The sequence below is a fragment of the Triticum dicoccoides genome, chromosome 3A, assembly GCF_002162155.2.
Source record: "Triticum dicoccoides isolate Atlit2015 ecotype Zavitan chromosome 3A, WEW_v2.0, whole genome shotgun sequence".
In the NCBI taxonomy this organism is placed as follows: Eukaryota; Viridiplantae; Streptophyta; class Magnoliopsida; order Poales; family Poaceae; genus Triticum; species Triticum dicoccoides.
In genome coordinates, this window is record NC_041384.1 from 287,800,608 (window position 1) to 287,827,457 (window position 26,850).

Below are 26,850 nucleotides of genomic sequence, written 5' to 3' on the forward strand. Positions count from 1 at the left end.
CTTCAAGCTCCAAAGCTAAATAAATAGTAGGATTAAATCTACCCTCAAATGACGGTAAAGAGATAACCTGACCATGTTCTTGTGTGTGTTGTCCCACCTCTCGTGATGGTGAAGATGTATCCGTCGTCCAGGAACTTCCATCTCCGGAACCTGTCATGATTAGTAGAAACAAACTTCAAGAATAATTATCCTATGAACTACTAGGATGTGGTGGTAAAGCGCTCATAATAAGAAAATATCAATATCTTACAAGTTCTTACCATGCAGCAGGTGGCGACCGGCAACCAGCGGTGTCGAATACCTCCAAAGATTGAGTAAAGCGGATGCCAAGTGAATGTAAATATGCACGGTGTGGAAATATGTGGATCTCGGTTGGCTTTATGTATATTGTAGCAAAAGATTAGCAATAATCAATTCAGAGATGCAATGTTGAATATACACTCAATGACGATACTGTGCTGGTCCTTGGCTAGACCAGACTAGAGACGCGAGCCTAGAATACTAATGAGGTCACAGCGTAGCACAACTAGCATCAATAAAGGATATGAAGTAGCTCTGGACAGCAGGATAAAAGTGAAGATCACAATAGCAGTAACGATAATGATGTGAAACAACTGCCAAGCACGATATACCAACAACTTTCTCTCCAACTTTCCTCTGGAGAAGTTTGTGCCAATTTTCTGATATTTTTTCTCAAGAATGGCACTGACTCAAGCTTTCAAGCGCAAAAAGAATCACTAAATTCTGAGTTGATATGAGGAGTCAAAAAATTCTAAAACTGGCCTAAAAAACTAAAACAAGCTGTGTTCGCAAACTTCAGAGGGCACAAAGACCTATTTAGAAGCCGATTTTGAGGTGTCAAATATTGAACAAGCTTATGCAACTATTTAGATGCACCTCATCACTAGCTTTAACTTTAGTACTCATAGAGCCAAAACATACTTCGTATGAGGAAGATATGCTTGTTTTACTGAATAGTGCACAAAACAGATTCCAATCCGAATTCAACTATGAGATTGACTCTAGATAGATCCGAATTTTGTTTTTTTCTATCTTTTTTTCTCATACATTGTTTTTATTTTTCCCTCTTTCCAAAACAAACTAGATAAGATGAAGATTGGATCAAGCGAAGATGTGAACAACCTCAACTATGATTATGACAATGAACGGTGGGTAGCACGTGGTGGAAATTGATGGATGGGATGGTGGACAGTGGAATGAATAAAGATGCAGCGGTGGTGTGACTAATGTGAACAGAACTCGAAACTCTAAACGAACTAGACACTAAGACCAGCAAGTCGACACGACGATGCAACCAATAATTCAATAATACAAAAAATGAAAAGAAAATTGCAAAGGCTTAGACTGGCTTCGACAAAGGATAAACAGATCTAACATTTTTGGGGGGCTTTTTCTGGACAATAGGTAAGAAAATAAATCTAATCAAGGGAAAACTGAAAATTCTCACCGAGTAACCTGAAAACTGATACATATTGATAAAGGTGGGGATCCGGAAGTGGTCTTGGTTTGGTCATTCGACACAAACGAAGTACACGAAGTTGCAATGGCTATCTTTTAACTAAACAAATCCCAAGGAAGATGGTACTAGATGGATCTACTTACATAGGGTCAAGGGGTGACGGCCAAGTAGGTGAGAGGACGTCCCAACGTAGCCTAAAACTAAGCCTAGGTCGTATAAGGCTCATGGGCCCAAGTGGAGGTAATGCAAGACCTTTGGACTTGTAGTTTGACTCGGATTCTGCTGTAGCGTCAGATTTTTTGATTGATATCTCAATGCTCCAAACGAATTTGAAGGTGAATCCAATTGGCTTGGAAGGAGCACGAAATGTACTTTCCAAGAAAAAAAGAATCACCCAATTCGAAGTCCGTATGAAAGAGTTCTTAGCATTTTGAGTCAGGTATGTCTGTGTAGTCCGAATCTCAATCCAAAACGTGAGAGACTTGGACTCTATCTTCTCTTGGCCCAAAAAGGACGTGAGAGGACTTTTTGAACAGCACCTAAACTTCTCTTTTCCCTTACCTTCATATGTGGATTGTACAAATGTCCCATACACCTGCAATTAGACATGACACTAAAGTATGTGAAGTATTTTTGTCCTGGATGACATAAATAAATTATTGCATAGTTTGCATTAGAAATCTCCTCATGAATATTCACATATGAAATATTTTTGGTCATATCCAAGGCATTCATGTCCTTATCAGCTGCTCCATGCCGCACTCCCCATCGAGGAGCTAGTTGCTCCTCACTGCCAATTCCTCCTTTGAGCCGCCCCACTTGTCCCGGACCGGCGGCTCCAGGGTGCGCCGCCCTGTTGGTCGGGATCCGGCGGCCTCCAACTCGTCGTAGGGATTCAGCGATGATGAGGACATGATTAATATAGTTACACCCACAACAACTGCTGCTACACATACTGGACCAATTTATAGCTCGTGCATGTCAATTAAATTACCAGGTACTTTTGTTCCTTGGTAACTATTCTAATATTCATGAGAATATGATGCGCCTTGAATTGGATACGTTTATTTTGCCTACAAATGAAGGACCTTGCATGGGCAAGAATGATGAACATTTGAGCATAATCAAGTATGGAGATGATGGTGTACACAAGAATGGAGTTTCCGATGAAGTTTTCAGCATTTCGAGGCCACCCTGATGACATACAAGGACATGAATGAAATATACTCCCTCTGTTCCTAAATATTTTTCTTTCTAGAGATTTCAACAAGTGAGTACATATGGAGAAAAATGAGTGAGTCTACACTCTAAAATATGTCTATATACATCCGTATGTGGTAGTCCATTTGAAATCTCTAAAAAGATAAATATTTAGGAATGGAGGGAGTACAAGATATCCTTCCATAAATTTCGTCCATTGCTTAATATAGATGTTGCGCCACCTTATTTTTGGGCCAAACCCATGTAATTTTAAAAATACTCTTAATAGTCTTTATCAGATTTCATATTAATAGGTAAAACGACATATGATAGAATTTAGTCCCACCTTGCCAAGGGTGAACAAAATTATCCTCTGTCTCACTATAAATATAGCACTTAGGGCGTCGTTTTAGACTTGGGTTTTGTTTAGATTAAAGTTCTCCATAGTTGCAACCCGCGTACTTCGTTAGACCAAGACGTTACAGAACCCCATTTTGATCAATAAAGCTTTCCTCTTAGATTCGCAATATCTAGATTGCACCCTCAATTTCTTACTTGTTCTTTATTTGCCTGCAAGAAATAGACCCTCGTGGTTAAGTTGATCGTGCTTCGGCGTGGTCAATAACCTCGCGGAGTTGGTTTATAGATTGCTAAGGCGCGACGTCTTTACACATTCGTAGTCAAATCGTCAAAGTCTACTCCACCAAAAATGATAGTTACCATCATTGAAAGATGGCACCTTCGTCTCTATCAGGTGGTCTCCTGTTCGTCGCCGAGATTCGATTTTGAGTGGAGGGGGGTGAGAGTGAACGAAGATGGAGATGAAGAGTGACAGGATAGAATATGGAATAGCGAGGAGCACCGCTCGTTTGGTCGACCACTCACTAGAGCGTACATATGGGAAAGATGTCATGGAAAATGTCCAGCACTTTAAGATCATTGCTTTAATCCAACGGCATTAATGACGTTCCGGTTGGAAACCCAGAATCCTGACAGTACATATCAATAAGGTTTTTGGGGGGAGGGGGAGTCACGCGTGCAGTGCGGTGTTTTCAAGCGTGCACTGGAATCCTCCACTATGAACGCGGTGACAAGATGTGACGATTACAGGCTAGTGGGACCCCATTTAATACAGCAGCCATTTAATGTGTCTCTTTAACCTTTCGATTGTGCCCCACCATTACAAGAAGCACACCCACCACGACAAATTCTTAGAGGGTGTCCTGCGCGGGTCCAATGGCGCTCTGAGCGGCTGCCGACGACGGGCAGTAGTACACCATGCATGTCGTTGTGGACACCCACAGACGGTTCACGGAGCTCTTAGTGGTGTACACCAACAACCCGGTCTGGGTGGACCACTCCATCCACATCATGGAGTTGTTGCTTGCAGGAGAAGTACAAGGTGGCCGGGTTCGACCTCGAGTAAACCTGTGCTCGTGCCGGGTCTCGTCCCAAGGTCGTCGTCGCCCAGATGTGTGTGTGCAACCACGTCCTCGTCTGCCACAACTACCTAGCCACAAGGCCTTGCAAGTGTTTCGCCAGGATTCTCAACAGCCCCCACTACATGCTCGCTATGGTGGACATCACCAATGATGTAAATGTGCTCAAGAATTCGGGCATCGCCTGCTAGAATCTTATCGACATCTAGGGCCAATACAAGATCTGGGGCAGCAAGGAGCATGAGAAGGACTCGTCGGTTCATCTCGCCGAGGCTATCATCGACCCCTACTATAGAGACATGAAGGATTCTTGCAACAAGGACAAGCATGCCTAGCACTCGACCTGGATGGACAAACTCGACAAAGCTCACGTCATGTACGTGGCCAAGGAGGCGTACACGAGCTACGACATGTACATCCGGATCGTTGACATGAGGAAGTGCCTCCTTCCCCAAAACGGTCAGGGATCCAACCAGAAGCAGAGCAATGGCAAGCGTCATCACAATAATAAGTAGATGATAAGATCCTTGTTTCATGCATGTAATTGCTTACTTTGGTGTGTGGAAATGTTATATATGTAGTCACTTGTGTAATTGTATGCTTAATTTGGTTTGTAATGCTGTCTTTTTAAGTATATATGTTGACGCTCTGTAGACAGAGCAAATCACATCGCACAGACTAAACAATGGAACCCGTCGGTGATGATTTCATCAATCACTGACAATTTCATACCAGCAATCGTTTGCTCACAACACACATGGATTGTTAACAGGAATCTCTGTGTTATTATAGGTCTTCCCACACATTTCCAATTACAGACATGTTTGCCGCGTATCACACACATCTTGTTAAGTTGAGCCGTTTCTGTTCTCTTGGCTCAACGCAAATAGTTCATCCGAGTGAACTGTATGTTGTATATCGCACACACCTTCTTCTGGCTACCCATTTCTGTTGTTCTGTCTCATCACAAACAGTTTATCCAAGTGAACTATATGTCGTATATTGTGCACGCCTTCATCTGGCTGCCCATTTCTTTTGTTCTGCGTCATCGCAAATAGTTCATTGAACTGAACCGTATGCCCCTCATCGCACATGCAACTAAAATCTAAATCGTGTTTGATGTATCCTTCATCGCAAACATTTTTCATCTTTTTTACGGTTATTTTACATCACCTTTGCGATTAATGCATCGCACACAGTTTTGTCAAAGGGTCTCTGATCGTAGTGTCGCATTAGCATCATCCTGCAGTAGTGTATATTACACAAACTGGATCAAAGTTAAGAATCACTTTAAAAACCCTAAAAGAGAAAGAACCTATAATTGATGAGAGAATAGAACAAGGTTCTGCTAGAATTGATAAGTTAGAGGTTATTTTTACCAATTTGGGTTCCGCCTTTGCCGCTATCAAAACTACTCCAAAATTTCATACTACTAAAACTACGAAGTTTATTTATGTTCCTAAAAATAATGGCGGATCATCTAGTAAAGGAAACGAAGATCTTAAGATGATAAGTATTTGCCCCAGCTTTGTCAATATTATTAAGGAACCAATTCCTATGAACGAATTTCTTGATTTACTACCTAGGAGTGTTATCATCAACAAACCGAATGAAATCCGTAGGAACGATGGATGTGCAATTGAGGAATTAAATACCAAAGATGACAACACCTAGATCATTGCATTATGCCTAGCTAGGGGCATAAAACAATAGCACTTGTTGGGAGGCAACCCAATTTTATGTTTTTTTGTTTTTGCTTCTGTTTTTCAATAAATACACAATTATGCTACTATTTTGATTGTGATTAAGAGTTTTAGTTAGTGTTTGTGCCAAGTTGAGCCTTTGGGATGATCTATGGTCATAGTTTATTTGATTTTGCTGGAAAACAAAAACTTTTGCACCCAATAACATAATTGACCTGATCTACTGAAGCGATGAAAAATTCTGCATGTTTTTCACTTTATTGATATACAAATTTCCCAGGTTGTCCTGATTTTCAAAAAAATTGGAGATACAAAAGTATAGAAATTTCCAGATTGCTACAGACTATTCTATTTTTGACATATTATGTTCTCTTTGTGTTGTTTGCTTATTTTAATGAATCTTTGGGTAGTAGCCGAGGGTATGTGAAGGAAATATGCCCTAGAGGCAATAATAAAGTTTTTATTTATATTTCCTTATCCATGGTAAATGTTTATTATTCATGCTAGAATTGTATTGATCGGAAACCCAAATACATGTGTGAATACATAGACAAACATTGTGTCCCTAGTGAGCGTCTACTTGACTAGCTCGTTGATCAAAGATGGTTAAGGTTTCCTAACCATGGACAGGAGTTGTCATTTGATAACAGGATCACATCATTAGGAGAATGATGTGATGGAAAAGACCCATCCATTAGCTTAGCATAATGATCGTTCAGTTTTGTTGCTATTGCTTTCTTCATGTGAAATACATATTCCTTCGACTATGAGATTGTGCAACTCCCGAATACCGGAGGAATGCCTTGTGAGCTATCAAACGTCACAACATAACTGGGTGATTATAAAGAGGCTCTACAGGTATCTCCGAAGGCGTTTTTTGGGTTGGCATAGATCGAGATTAGGATTTTTCACTCCGAGTATCGGAGAGGTATCTCTAGACCCTCTCGGTAATGCACATCATAAGAAGCCTTGCAAGCAAAGTGACTAATGAGTTAGTTACAAGATGATGTATCACGGAACGATTAAGGAGACTTGCTGGTAACGAGATTGAACTAGGTATGTGGATACCGACGATCGAATCTCGGGCAAGTAAACATACCGATGACAAAGGGAATAACGTATGTTGTCATAATGGTTTGACCAATAAAGGTCTTCGTAGAATATGTAGGAGCCAATATGAGCATCCAGGTTCCACTGTTGGTTATTGGCTGAAGAGGTGTCTCGGTCATGTCTACATAGTTCTTGAACCCATAGGGTCCGCATGCTTATCGTTCAATGACAATTTAGTATTATATGAGTTATGTGATTTTGTGACCGGATGTTGTTCAGAGTCCCGGATGAGATCACGGACATGACGAGGAGTCTCGAAATGGTCGAGAGGTAAAGATTGATATATAGTATGATAGTATTCGGACACCGGAAGTGTTCCGGAGTGTATCGAGTATTTATCGGAGTACCGGGGGGTTACTGGAACCCCCGGGGGAAAGATATGGGCCATAGGAGAGGAGCACACTAGCCCACAAGGGGTCCCCCCCAAGGAAGGAGGCCGAGTGGCAGAAGGGAAAGAGGGGGTTCGCCCCCGCCTTTCCTTCTCTCCTTCCTCTTCCCTTTTCCCCATCCGGCAAATATGGAAGGGGGGAGGCCGAATTGGGGAGGACCCCAAGTAGGATTCCTCCTACTTGGGGCACACCCTTGCTGCTCCCATACCCCTCCCACCAATATATAGAGAGAATTCCTTATTTAACACTGTGTCTTAATTTTATGCCCTATTTGACATCGACAAATAGTTTCTTCCCTATATAGCAACGAGTCTAAATTTTATGCCTTTTATAACACTTATGTCCATTTTTAGCCTAAATGACACTTGAAAAGACCCTTTTGCCCCTCAAGTGGTATGTTTGGGCGCACGTGTTGTTCAATGATTTCTTTATCATTTTTATTAATAATTATTATACTACTAATTGTTGGATTTTCTTATGGAGCTCACATAATCTATTTTAAATATCTGAGTTTTCTTTTAGTGCAGGATCTCCAAGGGAGAATATATGTATGTCTAGATACATTATATAGTGGATGCATACATTAGATGGTCTATCATTGCCTTTCTACGTAGTGCATGGCAAAATTGCCCACGCGTACAATTGCATGCATGCATCGAAGGCCATACACGGCAGTAGCATGTACTCCGTGCGTGGCTTATGGCTCTAGCAGATGTATGTTGTATGCATACAATTCTGAATACCCACACGTCTATGTTGCACGTACAGAATACACATATCCATGTATGTGTGTGCATGTGTATGTGCGTGTTTGTGCTGCTGCATGTGTGATGCGTGTGTGTGCGCTATTATGCGCGCGCGTGCGTATGTGTAGTATGCTGTTGTGTGCGTGCTCCTGCCGATGCGTGCGTGTGCGCTACTGCCCCATTGATGTTGTGTGTATACTACTGCACCTCACACACACATATATCACATGAGGGGCAAAGGGGTCTTTTTAGGTGTCATTTAGGCTCAAAATGGATGAAAGTGTTATAAAGGGCATAAAATTTTAACTCGTTGTTAGATAAGGAAGAAAAAAAATTGAGTGTTAAATAAGGAAACAAAATTTAAAATAGTTTTAAATAAGGAATTCTCTCCAATATATATGTGGGGAGGGGGTGCCTAGAACACACAACATCAATTGTTAGCCGTGTACGGCGCCCCCCTCCATAGTTTACACCCCTGGTCATATTCTCGTGGTGCTTAGGCGAAGCCCTGCACGGATCACTTCACTATCATTGTCACCACACCGTCGTGTTAACGGAACTCATCTACTTCCTTGACACCTTGCTGGATCAAGAAGGTGAGGGATGTCATCGCGTTGAACATGTGCAGAACTCGGAGGTGCCGTACGTTCGGTGCTTGATTGGTCGGAGCTAGAAGTTCGACTACATCAACCGTGTTGTCAAACGATTCCGCTTTCTGTCTACGAGGGTACATAGACACACTATCTCCCACTCGTTGCTATGCATCTCCTAGATAGATCTTGCGTGAGCGTAGGAATTTTTTTGAAATTGCATGCTATGTTCCCCAATAGTATGAACCATGGAGAAGTTGGAATATAGTAGATATAACACCAATATAAATTTAGAATGAGTTCACAAAAGTACCTAAAGTGGGGATTTGCTTTATTATAATAATGGAGCTTACGAGTTTTCTGTTGAGTTTTGTGTTGTGAAGTTTTCAAGTTTTGGCTAAAGATTTCATGGACTACAGAATAAGGAGTGGCAAGAGCCTAAGCTTGGGGATGTCCAAGGCACCCCAAGGTAATATTCAAGGACAACCAAGCATCTAAGCTTGGGGATTCCCTAGATGGCATCGCCTCTTTTGTCTTCAAATCCATCGGTAAATTTACTTGAGGCTGTATTTTTATTCACCACATGATATGTGTTTTGCTTGGAGCGTCTTGTATTACATGAGTATTTGCTTTTTAGTTTGCCACAATAATTGTTGTTGTACACACCTTTTGAGAGGGACACACAATAATAGGGAATTTATTAGAATACTCTATGTGCATCACTTATATATTTTGAGCTAGGTAGTTGCTCTAGTGCTTCACTTGTATCTTTTTAGAGCATGGCGGTATTTTTATTTTGAAGATATTGATCAAATTTGATGCTTCACTTATATTATTTTGAGAGTCTTAAAAATAGTATGGCAATTTGCTTAGGTTATGAATTTAGTCCTAATATGATGTGTATCCAAGAGGGGTATAATAAAAACTTTCATGAAGAGCATTGAATATATGAGAAGTTTGATTCATTGCATTTGTTTTGAGATATAAAGATGGTGATATTAGAGTCGTGCTAGAGAGTAATTGTGTAGCGACCCGACCCGAATGGATCAAGTCTCTGTGCTTAAGTGTCATCCCTGGATCGGTATGCTGACACACACAGTACTCGAGGATTTATAAAAGAGGTAAATCACATGTGTAAAGTAACGTAAATACTATTACCTCAATCCAAAATAGGGGAAGTAACAAGGTTGTGGATTCCCATCAACACCAACGGCAAAGTTGAGTGTAGAAATCGTAACCCTAATGTATCACTTACTCGTCGTAAGATAATCCTGCAACATGAGACGTTGCAGCCACAAAGGGTCAGTACATTGAATGTACTGGCAAATTCACACCATAGAGAATGATGAACAATGGCTATCACTACATGCATATATGGCTGGTGGAAAAGCTCTATGGTTATATGTTTTTGCGAAAAGCCAATTTTTCCCTACTGCAAAGGAATAAATTTTTATTTAACTATCATGGTGGTTGTTGAACATTGAGAATGGTTGACAGCATTCTCAATCCCAATTAAGTAACATCATTAAACCCAACAAAATTAATTTAAAGTAACATGATGAGATTCACATGATAATCCAAGTACTAGATACTCAAGATGTCCATAACCGGGGACACGGCTAACCATGATTAGTTTATACACTCTGCATAGGTTTGCGCACTTTTCCCCACAAGACTCGATCTCCTCCGTTGGATTTCTCGCACTACAAGGTGTTTGAGAAACGGATGACTGAGACATAGTCTTTCAGAAGCGTTTACACCTTACGATGGGTAGACCGTACCACCTATAACCCCTACATCTGCTAGTCTACCACTGTAAGAGTTCACACAACTTAATCAACTATGCTAGAGCCCATAATAGCTTGTGGCTGCACACGGAAGTTTCTAGTATGAATAATCTCATGATCCCTTTGAGCCTGGGTGGCGGTCCATAAAAAAACAGGTAATCCTGGTCTACCCAGGTGCCTAGACAGGCAATCCTGGAATAACCAGGTACCTCAATCCACCCAGATGTGTGTTTAAGTTGCCACCTTAAGTAAGCCATTAATTAACAATCTCACATCGGTCATGGATACTCTCAAAACCCAATCCACGTCTACGAGCATAGCATGGCACTATAATCATAATGTAATAGTAACTCCCAAGGGTTTGATAACAAACAGGTAATAGGTACTACCTCAACTACTTCCCGTCCAACAATTTAATTAGATCCTCACCATGCAATGTTTGAGGATTGATCTAATGCAATAAAACTGGGTATGAAAGGGGGTATGATCAAAGTGTGAACTTGCCTGCAATGTTGATGAAGATGATTCGCACTCAAAAATCTTGATAGCTCTACTCGTCACACTCCGATCAATCTATCGTAAGCAAGCAATAGTAACCACACATAAGCAATCACTCAAAAGATCAAAAAGATCGAAGAAGTCGATTCAGAAAACATCAAACCAAGCAAATAGCTCTTGCAACATAAAACAATTTCTAACAGTACCAAAATTATATGAATTTGGCCTTATCAAAAGGTTTAGGTCAAGAGCTTCAATTTGCAAAAAGAATCAACTCAAACGGAGCTACGAAACTCAAGTTATGATCAAACGAAGTTTGAATTCAAATCTGATCTAATTTAAATTTTAAACTTTTCAAAAACATGTTTGAGTTGGATTACTGGATAGAGGAGATCATAACGAAGATGTGGGCATTGGTTTCGTTGAATTTAGACAAACGAGTAAAAAGTATGGCTATTTGAAAAATCAGGGCCAAGCTGTTTTACGGAAGAAAAAAATAGCTACGGGCTAGGGTCTAATGTATAAATACGTAGACTAATTGATAATCTAATTATTTTATCATATTAGTCTAAAAATAATAAACTACGAAGGTATAAGAAGAAAAAAAACAAAGAAAAATACCTTTATAAGGCAGAGAAAAGATGACTTTGGAGAGAGGAGACAACTTCCAGAAGTCGCGCCGGAGAGGAGAAAAATATTTTTCTTAAATGAATCTAGTCAAACCAAAATATTGATTTAACCCGAATCGGATTTTTTTTGGAGGCTTTATGGGTCTATATTTATTGGTGGAAAGAGGCTTAGGGGTCAAAGGCTAGGCAATGTGGGACTAAACGAAGACGAAAATATACGAAACACAGAAGAAAAGAGGCGGATGGGCCTAAAGGCCTTCGGCCGGCCGCACGCGCACGCTGCGGCTGCATTTTTTTTTAAAAAATCGGCCTAAGAGAAAAAAAATGAAAAGGCTGGCTGGGCCTGGACCATATAGGATAAGGAAAAAAATAGGGCGCCCGCTGGTACTATGATGCGCACGTGAGTGACAATTAGTTTCAGGCGCGCGCGCAGTTTTTTGTTTTTTTACAGAATGCGATAAACTGAAAAACGAAAATAAAAATAAAACTTTATATAGGCATATTATATATCAAAATTTTAAGAAAAAGATTTTCTACAAGTTGAACATTTTTATAATGCCAAATAAAATCCGTACAAATTTAGATAATTCAAAGAGTGCTACTGGTCTAATAAAATCCAATAAAAATCATTTTAAAAATATCAAAATGATTTCAAATTTATTTCTCTTCAAATTTCTGTTGTAGGGAAACATGTTACCCTAATTTCCATATATTTTGTTTTTGGAGAAAAATAATTTGAATAAAACTCAAATAACTCTAAATTGAAAAATAATTCCAAAAGACTTTGAATTTGATCCTTTGAAACTCCCAACTCATATTTCATATAATTTGAAGAAGTCATTTTATCTTCTCTCATGAAAATCATTGAGTTGCATGAAGTTTATGAATTGAAATATTTCCAAATGAAATCCAATTATTTTCAAATACCCTTTCATTTAATTTAAATGGAAGAAGTCATATCATCTTCGCTCAAGGGTTTTGTATTTGAAAAGAATTTGAATTCATGGAGATCAGAAAGAAAATATGAATGTTTGGGAAAGTCCTTTTATTCCCTCTCATTTAACTTTCAAAAAGTTTCGAATTTCACTTAATTTCACACAATCAATCAAACAATCAATCAAATCTATCTATTTATTATAACATTCCAAAATTTAGAATTTTGGGATGTTACAAATTGTGGATTAGTAAGAATATTTGTGTTGAGGTTTGTGATTCCCGAAGCATGCATGTATGGTCTCCCGTTACGTGATGAAGTTAGAGCATGGTTTATTTTTTATTGTCTTCCTTATGAGTGGCAGTCGAAGACGAACGATGGTCTTTTCCTACCAATCTATCCCCTAGGACCATGCATATTAGTACTTTGCTTCGATGGCTAACAAATTTGTGCAATAAGTATGTAAGTTCTTTATGACTAATGTTGAGTCCATGGATTATACGCACTCTCACCCTTCCACCATTGCTAGCCTCTCTAGTGCCGCACAACTTTCGCCGATGCATTAAACCCACCATATACCTTCAAACAACCACCATACCTACCTCTTATGGCATTTCCATAGCCATTCCGAGATATATTGCCATGCAACTTCCACCGTTCCATTTATTATAACACATGCCATCATTGTCATATTACTTTGCATGAACATATAATTGATATAGTATTTGTGGCTTGGCCACCGTTCATATTTTTTTATACATGTCACGCTAGATCATTGCACATCCCAGTACACCACCGGAGGCATTCACATAGAGTCATATATTTGTCCTAGTATCGAGTTGTAAGTAAATAAAAGTGTGATGACCATCATTACTAAAGCATTGTCCCATGTGAGGAAAGGATGATGGAAGCTATGATTCCCTCACAAGTTGGGGTGAGACTCCAGACTTAAAATTAGAAAAAGGCCAAAGAGCCAAAAACAAAAAAAAAGTGGCCAAAGAGCCCAAAAAGAAAAAAATATGAGAGAAAAATAGAGAAGGGACAATGTTACTATCCATATCCACACTTGTGCTTCAAAGTAGCACCATGTTCTTCATGATAGAGAGTCTCCTATTTTGTCACTTTCATATATTACTAGTGGGAATTTTTCACAGTATAGAACTTGGCTTGTATATTCCAATGATAGGCTTCCTCAAATTGCCCTAGGTCTTCGTGAGCAAGAAAGTTGGATGCACACCCACTTAGTTTCCTTTTGAGCTTTCATACACTAATAGCTCTAGCACATATGTTGCATGGCAATCCCTACTCACTAGCATCGATATCAATTGATGGGCATGTCCATAGGCCATTAATTTGCCTAGTTGATGCGAGAATTTCTCATTCTTTGCTTCTCCTCACAACCTCCACCGTATTCTATTTCGCCTATAGTGCTATATCCATGGCTCACGCTCATGTATTGTGTCAAAATTGAAAAAGCTTTAGAACATTAAAAGTATGAAACAACTGTTTGGCTTGTCATCGGGGTTGTGCATGATAAATACTTTATGTGATGAAGATAGAGCATGACAAGATTATATGATTTAGTAGGGATAACTTTATTTAGCCATGATATTTTGGGAAGACATGATTGCTTTATTAGTATGCTTGAAGTATTATTATTTTTACGTCCATAATAAACTTTTGTTTTGAATCTTATGGATCTGAATATTTATGCCACAATAAGAAGAATTACATTGAGAAACATGTTATGTAGCATTCCACATCAAAAATTCTATTTTGATCATTTACCTACTCGAGGACGAGCAGGAATTAAGCTTGGGATGCATGATACGTCTCCAACATATCTATAAACTTTTATTGTTCCATGCTATTATATTATCTATCTTCGATATTTTATGTGCATTAATATGCTATTTTATATCATTTTTGGGACTAACCTATTAACCTAGTGCCCAATGCCAGTTTCTATTTTTTTCCTTGTTTTTGTCTTCTATACAAAATCAATACCAAACGGAGTCCAAACAGAATGAAACTTTTTGAGGATTTTTATTGGACCATAATACAACCACGAAGCTTCGGGAGGAGGCCAGAGGGACCACGAGGGAGCTACAAGCTTGTAGGGCGTGCCCTAGGGGGCACCCCCGAAGGTTGTGCGTCCCTCGAGACTCCCCTAACCCTAATTCCAGCTCCATAAATACCCAAATATTCCCTGTACACCAAAGGGAACACCAAAAATACTTTTCCGCCGCCACAAGCTTCTGTTCTCGTGAGATCCCATCATGGGGCCTTTTCTGGCACTCTACCGGAGAGGGATTCGATCACGAAGGACCTCTACACCAACCTTTCTGCCCTACCAATGATGTGTGAGTAGTTTACCATAGACCCACGGTTCCATAGCTAGTAGCTAGATGGCTTCTTATCTCTCTTTGATCTTCAATACAATGTTCTCATCGATGTTCTTGGAGATCTATTCGATGTAATCTTCTTTTGTGGTGCATTTGTTGAGATCCAATGAATTGTGGATTTATGATTAGATTATCTATGAATATTATTTCAGTCTTCTCTGGACTCTTTTTATGCATGATTAAGATATCTTTGTATTTCTCTCCGATCTATTGATTTGGTTTGGCCAACTAGATTGATCTTTCTTGCAATGGGAGAGGTGCTTTGTGATGGGTCCAATCTTTCGGTGTCGTCACCCAGTGACAGTAGGGGTAGCGAAGCACGTATTGTATTGTTGCCATTAAGGATAAAAATATGGGGGTTTTACCATATTGATTGGGTCTATCCCTCTACATCATGTCATCATGCTTAAGGCGTTACTCCGTTCTTGTTAACTTAATACACTAGATGCATGCTAGATAGTGGTCGATTTCTGGAGTAATAGTAGTAGATGCCGGCAGGAATCGATATACTTGTCATGGACGTGATGCCTATATTCATGATCATTGCCTTAGATATCGTCATAACTTTGTGCTTTTCTATCAGTTGCTCAACAGCAATGTGTTTACCCACCGTATGTGTTCTTTCAAGAGTGAAACCTCTAGTGAAAACTATGGGCCCGGGTCTATTTCTTATCATATATTTTAAGATCTATTGAACCAAAAATACAAAAAATACCTTGCTGCAATTTATTTACCTTTACTTCATTTTTGCCTTTTTATTTATCTTTTATACCTATCTCTATCAGATCTCATCCTTGCAATTAACCGTGAAGGGATTGACAACCCCTTTTTCGCATTGGGTGCAGGTATTTGTTTGTTTGTGTAGGTGCAACTATTGTAGACTTGCGTGTACCTCCTACTAGATTGATACCTTGGTTCTTAACTAAGGGAAATACTTATCTCTACTTTGCTGCATCACCCTTTCCTCTTCAAGGGAAAAACGAACGCAAGCTCAAGAAGTAGCATCACAGAACCTCACTTTCATCAATAAAGCTTTCATCTTATATTTGCAATATCGAGATTGCAATTTCAGTTTCTTGCTTGTTCTTCATTTGCATGCATGAAACAGACCCTCGTGGTCAGGTTGATCGTGCTCCAGCATGGTCAATAACCTCTCGGGGTTGGTTTAGCGATTGCTAAGGCGCGACGTCGTCGCACGTTCATAGTCGGATCATCAAAGTCTGTCCACCAAAAATGATAGCCACCATCTCATGGAAAGATCGGGACCCTCATCTCTATCAGTTTGGACCGTAGAAGCATGTTTACCTACACCTTTGACATCATTAACAATTCTAATCAGCAAGTCACTCAAGCGTCAATCATGTAGGAATTTCGTTTCAATTGTTTCATAACATTGGCATTGAAATGATCTTGCTTAGTGTTGTAATTGTCAAATTCATACCAACATTGACTACGAGATTTATTATAGGCAATATCACATTCATCAAACTTTATAAGAGAATTTACCTCTACCACCTGTGGCGATGTATTTCTTCAATGGGTGGTAAATTCTTAACATCTTCAGATTTAATACCTTTTTCCTTGATACATTTCTTTGCTTCTTGCATATCTTCAGGACTGAGAAATAAAATACCCCGTTCTTCGGAGTGGGTTTAGGTGGTGGTTCAGGAAGAGTCCAATCATTATCATTCTTCAATATATTATTCAATAGTTCCTCAGCTTGTTCGATCTTTCGTTCCCTAAAAACACAACCAGCACAACTATCTACATAGTCCCTAGAAGCGTCGGTTAGTCCATTATAGAAGATATCAAGTATTTCATTTTTCTTAAGAGGATGATCAGGCAAAGCATTCAGTAATTGGAGAAGCCTACCCCAAGCTTGAGGGGGATTCTCTTCTTAAATTTGCACAAAATTAAATATTTCCTATAAGGCAGCTTGTTTCTTATGAGCAGGAAAATATCTTTGAGAGAAGTAATAAATCATATCTTAGGGACTACGCACAACCAGGAGCAAGAGAATTAAACCATATCTTAGCATAACCCTTTAACGAGAAAGGAAATAACTTGAGGATATAGTAATAGCGAATTTTTTCCTCATGAACAAATAGGGTGGCTATATCATTTAATTTAGTAAGATGTCCCACAACAGTTTCAGTTTCATAGACATGGAAAGGATCAGATTCAACCATAGTAATTAAATCTAGATCGACAGAGAATTCATAATCCTTATCAGTAATAAAGATAGTTGAAGTAACAAACTTAGGGTCATATTTCATTCTAGCATTCCAAGATTTTTCTTTCAACTTGCATGGTAATTTCCTAACATCATCTCTTCCTTACAAGCAAGAAAGTCCCTAGCTACCTCTCCTTCCATAACATAACTTTCAGGTATCTTCAGCAATTCATATCTAGGAGAGCTAGGTCGAATAGGTATTTCATAATTTCCAGTTTCAATAACTTCATCAGTTTCAGCATTCTCAAATTATTTAGCTCTGGCAAGTTGTTTCATCAAGAAATTAAACTAGTGACACATTCTTATCAAGCAAAGTACTAGCATCACCAATAGCATCATTCACAGCAGAAATAGCATCATCAATTACTTGTGACATATCAGGATTAATAGCAGGTGGTGTTCTTGCAAATTTACTCAAAACAGAAGGTGGATCAAGTGCAGAGGTAGATAATAGTTCCTTACCCCCCCCCCACACGTCTTAGAGAGAACGATCTTGGTTCTATCATCCTTAATATTCTCATAGTGATCAATAGATATAAATCCCAAGTGACTCAACAAGTATAGCTATGCTCCCCAGCAACAGTGCCAGAAAAATGTCTTGATAACCCACAAGTATAGAGGATCACAACAGTTTTCGAGGGTAGAGTATTCAACCCAAATTTATTGACTCAATACAAGGGGAGCCAAAGAATATTCACAAGTATTAGTAGTTGAGTTTTCAATTCAAGTAATATCTGCAGCAGAGTGATCAGTAGCATAGTAGTATGATAATTTGATAGTGATAGCAATAATAATAGCAGTAACAGTAACGGTAGCACAAATAGTTTTGTAGCTATTGTGACAGCAGTAGCAACATAGCAAAGAAACAATATATATGAAAATCTCGTAGGCATTGGATCGGTGATAATGTTTGATAATATTCATCATGTAACAGTCATAACCTAGGGCGACACAGAACTAGCTCCAATTCATCAATGTAATGTAGGCATGTATTCCGTATATAGTCATACGTGCTTATAAGAAGACCTTGCATGACATCTTTTGTCCTACCCTCTCGTGGCAGCAAGGTCTGTGAGGAAACTAAGGGATATTAAGGCCTCCTTTTAATAGAGAACCGGAACAAAGCATTAACACATAGTGAATACATGAACTCCTCAAACTACAGTTATCACCGAAAAGAATCCCAATTATCATCACCTTGGGTAGGCGGATCATAACACATAGCAAGTACATACAACTTGCAAGATCGGATCAAGAACACAAATATATTCATGAACACATAAAGGGTTCATATATGAAATGGTGGCACTCGGGCCCTAGTGACAAGCATTAAGCATAGCAAAGTCATAGCAACATCAACCTCGGAACATAGTGGATACTAGGGATCAAGCCCTAACAAAACTAACTCGATTACATGATGAAACTCATCTAACCCATCACCGTCCAGCAAGCCTACGAAGCAATTACTCACTCCCGGTGGTGAGCACCATGAAATTGGTGATGGAGGATGGTTGATGATGACGAAGACAGAAGATCCCCCTCTCCAGAGCACCGAACAGACTCCGAATTGGGCCTCCCGATGAAGAACAGGAGGTAGCGGCGGCTCTGTATCATAAAATGCGATGAAACTTCCTCTCTTATTTTTTTCTAGGGAAATAGGAATTTATAGACTTGAGATTAGGTTCAGCGGAGCCACATGGGCCCCACAAGCCACCAGGGCGCCCCTGGTGCCTTGTAGGCACTGGTTTCCCCCCTCAAGTGGACCTTGGCTCCAGTATTTTTTATTTATTCCATAAATAATCTCCAAAAAGTTTCGCCCAATTCTAAGAACTTTTTTTCTGCACAAAAAGAACACCATGGTAGTTCTGCTGAAAACAGTGTCAGTCCGGATTAGTTTCATTCAAATCATGCAAATTAGAGTCCAAAACAAGAGCAAAAGTGTTTGGAAAAGTAGATACGACAGAGACATATCAGGCGCGCCCCCTGCCTTGTGCTCCCTCGTGCACCGTCTAGTCTCCTCCCTAAGCTTGTAGTGTCTCTTTATGTCTATAAAAACTGTTAATTTTTTTCATGTTTGGACTTCATTTGGTATGGATTTCTTGGAAAACCGAAAACATGTAGAAAACATGAACTGGCACAGGGCATTGAGTTAATAGGTCAGACCATAAAATTTTATAAAACAACATACAAAGTATACAAAAGTGATAATATAATAGCATAAAACAATCAAAATTACAGATACGTTGGAGACATATCAGGGCGCGGGTCAAAGAGACGATGGCGAGGTAGAGGAGGCACGATCACTACAAAAAAAGACACATCCATGACATTTTGGGCCGAGCGAAAAAAAAATTTGTCATACATATGACACTTCTATGATGATAATTGTGACAAAACCCGGTATCATCATAGATGTGGTGGGCTCCTACTTCTATGACAAAAAATCATGACAGAAAATGGGCTTTTCGTCCTGGGCGGGCCGGAGACGCAGCTGCATGACATTCTTTGGGCCGTCCATGACGGAAAAAACCATGGTAGAAGCGAGGGCGAGGAAAATTTCAGGGAGTTCCCGGTTATGGTGGGAGGTCGGGGGCCGAGCGATGCGCGCTTCTCTCGTACACGTACGCGCGTGTGTGCGAGGCATTGGCTCTAACTGAACCCGAGCGAGGCGTTGGCTCTAACTGAACCAGAGCGATTGCACTGCAGGCTATGCGTTACTGAACCCGAGCGGTCGATCGATGGCTGTTAACTAAACCCGATCGAGCGATTCCTTCGCTACTGCTGCTAACTGAAGCCGATTGGTGCTGCCTCTGGATGAAATGTGAGCGTTGCGGGGGGGTTTGGATGAACAGTTCCCGGTGGGGGTGGATGAACAGGACCCTGTGGTGTTGCCTCTGGATGAACAGGACCCCGATCGATTGAGCTGGTTGGGGCTGGCTAAATAGGACCCCGTGGAGGGCTGGATGAACAGGACCACCCTGTGGAGGGCAGGATGAACAGTAGATGATGGAGGGCAGGATGAACAGTAGCCCGTGGAGGGGTGGTTGAACAGGAGCCCATGGAGAGGGCTGCTTGAACAGTAGCCGGTGGAGTAGCGCGCGGTGGAGGCTGGATGAACAGGAGCTCGTGGATGAACAGTCGCAGGTGGAGGCTGGAGGAGGTCGACGGTGGATGAACAGTAGCTCATGGAGGCTGGAGGGAGTCGACGGTGGAGATGAACAGTATCCCATGGAGTCCCGTTTTGCGGGACGCCACAACCCTCCCGATGAACAGGACCCCCGTTTCGACCGTAGCGCTCCAACACAAGTCTGTTTCATCCATTTTGCGGTACGCCACACCCCTCCTGATCAACAGGACCCCCGTTTCGACCGTAGGAGGTCCATTTCCTCCATTTTGCGGTACGCTAGACCCCTCCCGATGAACAGGATCCTGTTTCGAACATGGCCGGTCGAACACAAGGCCGTTTCCTCCATTCTATGGTACGCCAGGCCTCGTTTCCATCGACTGTTCCGTTCAAGCCCTCCCGATGAACACGGCGCATTCCGTTGCCTCCCCATGAACACGACGCATTCCGTTGCCTCCCCATGAACATGACGCATTCCGTTGCCTCCCCATGAACACGACGACGACGTTGTTTCTCCGTTCCGACCCAGCCATGTACACGAGCCCTGGCCGTACGTATGCGCGAGTAGGCGTTCGAGACCCCGCCCGTATGTACACATATGTGGCCGTATTTTCTTTCTTGCACCCTGGCCGTTGTACGTACGTGTACATCCTGCGTGCGCGCCTCTACTATGACACGTGCACGCCTCTACATCGACCAGTATATATGTACGTACACGTTCGCGACCACAATGACAATGCTACATATGCTTCGACCAGGTGGGTCCCGACTGTCAGGCACTTCCTTGCGTGCGAAGATGTAGCTGGTGGGTCCCAGCAGTCAAGGGCAAAGGTTTTTTCACGAAATACGGTGGCCTGTCCAGTGGGTCCCCGCTGTCAGGTGGAGGAATAATTATTTTGCGCGTCATAAGGAGGCACTTCCTTGCTGTGGCCGTGGACCCAGCTGTCAGCGTCTCCACGCATAGTACTCTTCTGATGGAAGTCGGTCGTTGACCACATTGACCACGCCGTGCCGAGAGCACCACGGTGGTGGACGACGGTGAGGCCTAGGAAGGGGACGACGTGGAGCCGGGGAAGATGCAGCAGTGGAAGCCCGCACGGAGAGGAGTACGAGGGTTCACTGGTTTGGCTGCGGTGTGAGGCTGCCGTCGCCGCAGGGCCTGGCCAGCGGTGGGAATAGTAGGGGGCGGTGAGGCCTCCGCGGCAGCACAGCCGGCCACGGGAGGCAGGAGCATGCGGCACGACCAGCAGTGCTTTGGGCGGCTGGAGCAAGAAGACCAGAGGTTGAAGAAGCACTACGACCGTTGGATGGACATCGTACGGTCACTGGAGCTAGAATTGTTCATATTGACTAAGTTGACAAAGCCCTTCGTCTCCATCAACTTAGTAGGCCCACAAGTCAGCCTCCCGCCAAGGTGGGTCCCAGCTAGCCGGGGGAGTATTCATTTTTTGTGCGTAAGAAGGAGGCACTTTCGGTGGGTCCAAGCTGACAGCGGGGGGAACGTTTTTTTACGAAATACGGTGGCCCATCCGGTGGGTCCCAGCAGTCAGGGGAAATGATTTTTTTCGCAAAATACTGGTGGCCCATCCGGTGGGTCCCAGCTGTCAGGTGGAGGAATAATTATTTTCCGCGTAATAAGGAGGCACTTCCTTGCGGCTGCCGTGGACCCAGCTGTCAGCCTCTCCACGTACAATACTCTTCCGATGGAAGTCGGTCATGGACCACATTGACCATGCCGCGCCGAGAGCACCACGGCGGTGGACGACGGCGATTCATAGGAAGGGGACGACGCGGAGCCGGGGAAGACGCGGCAGTGGATGCCCACGCGGAGAGGAGTACGAGCGTTCACCGGTTCGGCTACGGTGTGAGGCTGCCGTCGCCGCAGAATAATAGGGGGTGTGGGTGAGTAGAGGGATGCCCTGGCCAGCGGTGGGAGTAGTAGGGGCGCTGAGGCCTGCGTGGCAGCACAGTCGGCCACGGGAGGCGGGAGTAGGCGGTCCCGCCGACGCTACTTTGGCGGCTGGAGCAAGAAGATCAGAGATTGAAGAAACACGACGGTCGTTGGATTGACATCCAACGGTTACATCTGCTAGAATCGTTTGTTGACGTATATAATAACTAAAAAAATCTTGCATACGCATCAACTAAACAGGCCCACAAGTCAGACCACTCCCTCTTTTTTTAATAATTTATATATAGCTCATGGCAACTTCTTATGCAATTTATTGCAGTCATTTTTTTTGTTGGCTAGGGCCAATTTCGCATATTTCTGTGGGTTCCAAACTATTTTTAATACCGAAATGTCCAGCCAAATTTAAAGTACTTTGAAGATATATTTAAATTAGGTTAATGCCCAGTGAAATAGGAATCTGAAAATGTAATAAAATTTAGAAATTATAAAGTAATTGCCAATTTGTAATCTGTTTTATATTTACAACCCATTTCGTATTACTTTCAAGATTTGCAGGCGTCTTGAAAGAGTTGCAGCCCATCAGGGCGTAGAAAAATAAGTAGGCCTGGATTGGGTATTCTTCACAAAAAATAAACTGGGCTCATTTTCACAAAGAAAAAATAGCTGGGCTGGTCACATGGTGAACATAAAATATAAGCATGGGCTAGACGGGCCATAGCGCAGTTCAAACCCTGCTCCGTCTCAACAATACCAAACAAAAAATACTGCTCGAGTAGCTACGTCCCAGGTGTCAGCCGATCTTGTGTTGTTCTCTTGTCTATTGACTATATACGCTCACAGTGTCGTGGGTTCCAGATGTCAGGAAAACACTAGGAGGAAGCATTTTATTTTTCCATATGCTGACATGGTGGGCCCCTACTGTCATCCTCTCCACGTATTTCTGCCGATTCCTATTGTTTGTTGACCATGTTGACAACGCGAGAAGGCGGCGCCGCGGCGAGTGCACCAAAGCGCGCGGAGGACGTCGGCGTTAACGATTTAGGAGACGGTGGGGCGGTGATGCGTGCGCTGAGGCGCAGCCAGCCATGGGAGGCGGAAGCAGGCGGCCTCGCTGGCACTGGTTTGGTTTGGCGGCTGGAGGAAGACAGGACTGAAGAAACACGACAAACTGTAAAAGCAGCAGGAGTACTTAACAACCTTAATTGAAACCAGCAGGGGCACTTAACAACCAAAGCTGAAAGCAGTATGAGCACTTATACAGGTTCAACCGTACAAAGCACGCCTCGAACAGTGCTACTTTGCCTATAGTTAACCAAGGGTGAGGCCGCCAAGCCCTAGGACCAGGCCCAGGCGCCACCCCGCGCATCCACAACCTTCTGAAAGCGGTTTCACCTCGCAACGTGGTCAATAAACAGGATATTCACTTTAGAGCCATGGAAAAGCATGAACATAATCTTCTATCCTATTCTCCAAGATGGAAGGGCCTTCATTATTTGAGACCACCCATGAATAAATATCTTTTCACCTCCAAGGGGAATTGAGTAGGTCGACATAAACATCATGTTGTGACCAAGTGCAAGTCTGACCCGACCATGGTCAGGCATCTGTATAGGAACAATAGAACTCGGCAGTTCCTGTTTCAAGAAGATCACAGCTGTAAAACTGTGTATAAGCAATAGTTTATGAACAACATATATAACAGAAAACAGCTCATACCATAAGTTTCTCGACACAGTTGGACCTGTTCAACAAGTGCAGCAGTGGCACACATATCCCACGTGGCCTTCCACCATTGAAACGCCCCACAAGGACCTCAAGGCGATCAATAAAGTGTAGGAACTTGTGGATGTCGATCCAGTCAACTTCAGTGCCATTAGTAACAGCCATGTTATTACAGAGTAACAAACGAGCAGACTGCTTAACTCTGAAAAAACCTACACATGCCACCAATTATAAGAAAATATTAGTTAGAAGTAGCATCTTCGTGAGAGATTCGTTGCTACTTCTAAAGTTAAGTTGTGATTAGTTAGACGGAATAGGTGGATTAAGAAGTAATCGAGGAAACAAGCAAGAACCAGATACAAAACTAACATGGATGAACAATTGGAACGACGTCGGGGTGGAAGATCGCAGTGAAGATGAGACCAGGTTCTGCTATTTCCATCAACATTCGTGCGCCAACTTTCAGTCTGTAACACTTGAGAAAGTTTATCCAAGTTCGGCCATAAAAAAGTAGCGATCTTCTTGGTTCATGAACCCAACTCGGAACTTATATCCATGGATTGTCTGCATTGTGACCATTAAACTAGTGTATTCAGTTATGGCAAGGCCGAGCATCTTGAGTACATGTGTTCTGGCAGAGCAAATAATACACTGCAGGAAAAATAATATGAGAACACAGCATGTTCAAAAAAAACCCACCCTCCCGGATAGAAAAGAGGATTCTAGGAACATAATGTGCGCGTTTCAAAATGTTGTGTTAGGATGAGAAGGAACAAGTGTGGCGTCTCGCCGAGGGCGCAGAAACCTGTAGGGTACTCGCACTTTGGGCACTGCAAATGAAACACACTAGATTCAGTAGGAAGAAAAATGCATCAACGGCAGCGGCTGCCATCCTAGGATTACCTGCGACCAAGGGACTTGGGTTTATCGGGGATGGATGAAGAATTCGTACCTGGTTCTCCATGATAAAACCCTATGCAATCGCCGAGAGGGGGTTTTCTCTAAACAAGCAGACGAGGGAGAAGGGGATTCAGGCCCAGTGAAATATTGTCGCTTCGTCCGTCCAGCTTACTGCTAAATCTGGAAAGGGGGGGTTGTGATTTGACAGCTCATTGGGCATTACTGCGGCGCTACGACCAGGGTGTGTCTACCGTGAAGTTGTGCACTCTAATTTGTGCATATGGCACGTGGACCCTGTTGCCGATTGCCCCACATATCAGCGAAAGGAAGTAGAAAGATAGGAGTAAATAGTTACACATAAATATATTTTTTGACAGAGAGATACTCCCTCTGTAAAGAAATATACAAATCTTTTATATCACAGGCTCACCTTGCCGAGAAATATACTCCCTCTGCAACGCACGGGCATTATGGGGGTTCAGCTTTTTTTATGGGGGTTCAGCTAGAATATAATACTCAGATAGGCTCACGGTTCTGGACTTTGGGCCGCAAGCCGACCCTGCATGTTTGGGGGCCCATGTGTTCTACCTCAGCGCTTTTCATATTGCAAGCGGTCGGTACGGCGCTGGTTTTAGAATGAAATCGAACGACAGTTCCTAACCAGCAATCTGAGTTGCAATTCTATCAACGATATATCATGTGATAAATAATATTGTCATACTACTTATACACAGGACACTTGTTTCACCATGCCAGATTATTACATCAAAATCTCTCGGAGGATAGATCAGTTCGGCAGTTGCGTGCTGCTACTGAAGAATTTCAAAGTTGATTTGGACCAGCTCTCCTTGCCGAGAAAGTTCAATTTTGACATCATCCCCTACCGCAAGATATGATTTAGATTTGAACCTTGACCATCCTTTAGCATCAATCATCATGCGACCATCCTTTGTACTTATGGTATATTGAGCAGGTTCATTCACACCAAGGCTGCGCATGGTAAGAGAAACTTGGCCGCGGTCGCCCGGATTGTTGAACGACTCCCTCGTTGCTCTAGAAATTCTCTATTTGCAAACAAGAAGACATACCCAAACAGTTAGATCAACACAGTGAATCATGTGAAACAACATGGAAATAAAAAAGAACGAAGCACTTGGGCGGCCAATGCTTACCAAGAAGGTGGACATGTCGGTTTTTGTAAGGACTTTGGTATATGAAGTGCGAACTGCAGCCCAGTCTATTGCCGGTGCAACTGCACGGGCCGGAGCAGATGCAAGTGCAAGTGTTGGTGCAGGTGCTGAAGGCGCTGCTGCTGCCGGAGATGGTGCTCCTTGTAGAACTAGTGCCGGTGTCGATGCCCGATCCTCTGGTAGATCATACTGATCCGCTGACACGGTCGGTGCCCAATCCTTAGCTGGATCAGACTGAGCTATTGCCGCTGTCAGTGCTGGAGCAACTGCCGGTGCTCGATCTGTGTGAGACAACGGCGATCGTGTCTGGTCTGCTATGATCAGCTTTCTAACTTGACTAGGATCCGTGACCGTGATCCAGTCTTTTTCTTCATTTCTTTTAAACGCGAGAAGGACTAATTGTGGCGTTTTTGTTAAACTAAACTGCAGTTCATCATAGGGATTCAGCTTGTACTCAGACAACAGACTGATCCAATTTTTTCCAGTAATATAAGTGATGGACGGTGCCTTCGTTACTGACATGACATAAGAAGTGAAACCTGCAAAAATAGCCATCGTAGAGCAAACCAAATGGTTTATTCTGTGATGAATGTCACATGGCAAAACCTGCATAGTAAAATTGCAGGAAAAGAAAGAAAACATGACATTAAATCAATAAGATTTAGACAATAAATCAATAAGATTTACTTGATGTGACACGAGTGAATCCTTAGCAGGAAATCACTATGTTGAAGTACTAAACAGAAGATTGATCGTCCAACTACGCGTGGCATGCAGGGGCCCCGCCTACTCCCACAAGCAGGACAGTCCAAAGGTCGTGAAAAATCGTATGGACCGAACATCCATGGGGCTGGAAATC